General features: G+C 36.2%; 1 pseudogene; it reads right to left on the bottom strand.

The window, feature by feature from the left end:
- Window positions 1-486: 486 nt before the first annotated feature.
- On the bottom strand, window positions 487-1,861 carry LOC107887077 (dof zinc finger protein DOF5.4-like; annotated as a pseudogene).
- Between the last annotated feature and the right edge of the window lie 266 nt (window positions 1,862-2,127).

Raw genomic sequence — 2,127 nt, forward strand, 5'->3', positions numbered from 1 at the left:
TACATTAACTTTTTAAGATATTTTTATCAAATCTATTAATAAAAAGAATTTGAAAAAAAATAACTAAAAAATACAATTAGAGTTATTTTGACAAAATATATTTTATTTTATTTTAAGTTTTATAATATTTAAATTTGGATATATTTTAGTGATTAATTTGATTTTTTTTTGGTATTATTTATGTTTGGTGATTATTTAAAAAAAAACTGTTATCCTTCACATAATTCATTATCAAAATTAACAATGCGTTAAATATAAATTAAAATTCAAAATAATTACATGCATATGTTTAAAATCTCCTAATATCATAATTAAATATAGAGGAATATTTAAGTAAAACTATTACATTTATATCAATCATAAATTAAAACCTGAAATCTATATTTTTATCTACATTAATGGAATTCAGATACACCATCAACAAAATCCTGCTCCCCAAAATATAGTCGTATTAAAAAAAACTGGCATCAACAAACTGGAAACATCTTCAAAAATCACCAAAATTCAACTTAAATATTAAGTAAAAAATTTAAGAAAACTTTCAAACGTTTTACACAAGAAACAGTCGGATCTATATATCAATTTAACTTTCACTTTCTTTACTTCAACCTTTGAGCCTTTCTTTGATTTTCTTTTTCTCCATTTTTTTCTTTGTTTCATTTTTTTTATAGTTAATAAATAATTTAAGGAAAAAAAAAAAAAGGAGGGGGGTGAGAGTGAGACAATTTACGGTAGATAGAGGGTCGTATGATCTTGATCAGACCTTGACTTTGACTCCAATACGATTGGTCAACATCATTAGGAAGATCAAAGAACGGTTGATCTCCACACCCTTGCCAATCAACGGTCCAAATCCACTCTCCGATCTACCATGCAAATTTGAAAGCTCAACCTGCATCGTCTGATCGAGCAATTCCCCGGTGATTTCCTCCCCTCCAACACTCATCATCTTTTGCTGCCGCCACTGTCCTTGCCCATTTAATACCGTACCGAAGCCAAACGACGACGTTTCATTGTTTGACGAAGTAACCAAGCTCGTAAAACTCCCAATCTCCGGAAAAATCCCCGATTCTGATCTTTGTTCCAGTAATCCTGCCTCGAAGACTAAATTGTTGGGGTTTCCATACAACTTCGACTCGCTTACATTTATATTGTTTGAATGAGACGTTACTGCCGACACCGCCTCCGCCATGCCGCCTGTAGAACTATCGTTGTTGTTGTTTTTATTTGTCACTGCAACCTTAGAATTAGCTGCAATAAGACTCGAACTGTCGCTGCTAGAATGAGAATTCGCTTTACGTTGATCAAGGTGTTGCTGTGATTGTGGCTGTGCAAGGGCCGCGGCGGCGACTGTCGTGGATTCGGATGAAGGCTTGGTTTTCGAACGCTTGGCTTTGCGGCAACCACCACCAACGGGGACGTTACGAAGGACACCACCTTTGGTCCAGTAACGACGGCAGCTCTTGCAGAAATGACGTGGCTGAGAGAGATCGTAGTTGTTGTAGTAACAGAACTTCGTGTTAAGTGAGTCGCAACGTGGGCACTTGAGTGCCTGGTTGTTTTGTTGTTGGTGTTGCAGTCCTAACCTTCTATCTCCTCCGCCACCTCCACCGCCGCCGCTGAATACTCGGCCACCTCCGATCAAGTGGATGTCTTGCATTATTCAGAACAATATTCGACTCCAAAGTTAAAAACAAAAATAAATAAATAAAAAGAAAACCAGTGAAGAGCACAGAACCCTTCACATTTCTCATTTCTCTCATGTGACGGGTGTCATTGTCGTAAGCCACCAAATTTTGGGTTCAGACCTTAAGGGCAGGCCCAGCTGGTTGGACTAGGGACATCTTCTTAGCCTCAGACCCCACAGTTACCACCCCACAGTTACCACCCCACCTACATCACTTGCCACCTTCACCCACTACCCCCATCCACATTACACTACGTCTAGGCTTGGGTAAGGTTTTACATAAAATTGAATTATTTTTTTAAAAAATATTAATTTTAAAAATATTGAAATAAATGGTTAAATGCTAAAATCGAGGTAAAGCTTTTATAAATAGCTCCCATAATAGTTAAATATTTCAAAATAGTCATATAAAGGTCAAACATTTTTTAATATGCTCAAAT

Source organism: Gossypium hirsutum, chromosome A03 (genome assembly GCF_007990345.1).
Source record: "Gossypium hirsutum isolate 1008001.06 chromosome A03, Gossypium_hirsutum_v2.1, whole genome shotgun sequence".
NCBI lineage: Eukaryota > Viridiplantae > Streptophyta > Magnoliopsida > Malvales > Malvaceae > Gossypium > Gossypium hirsutum.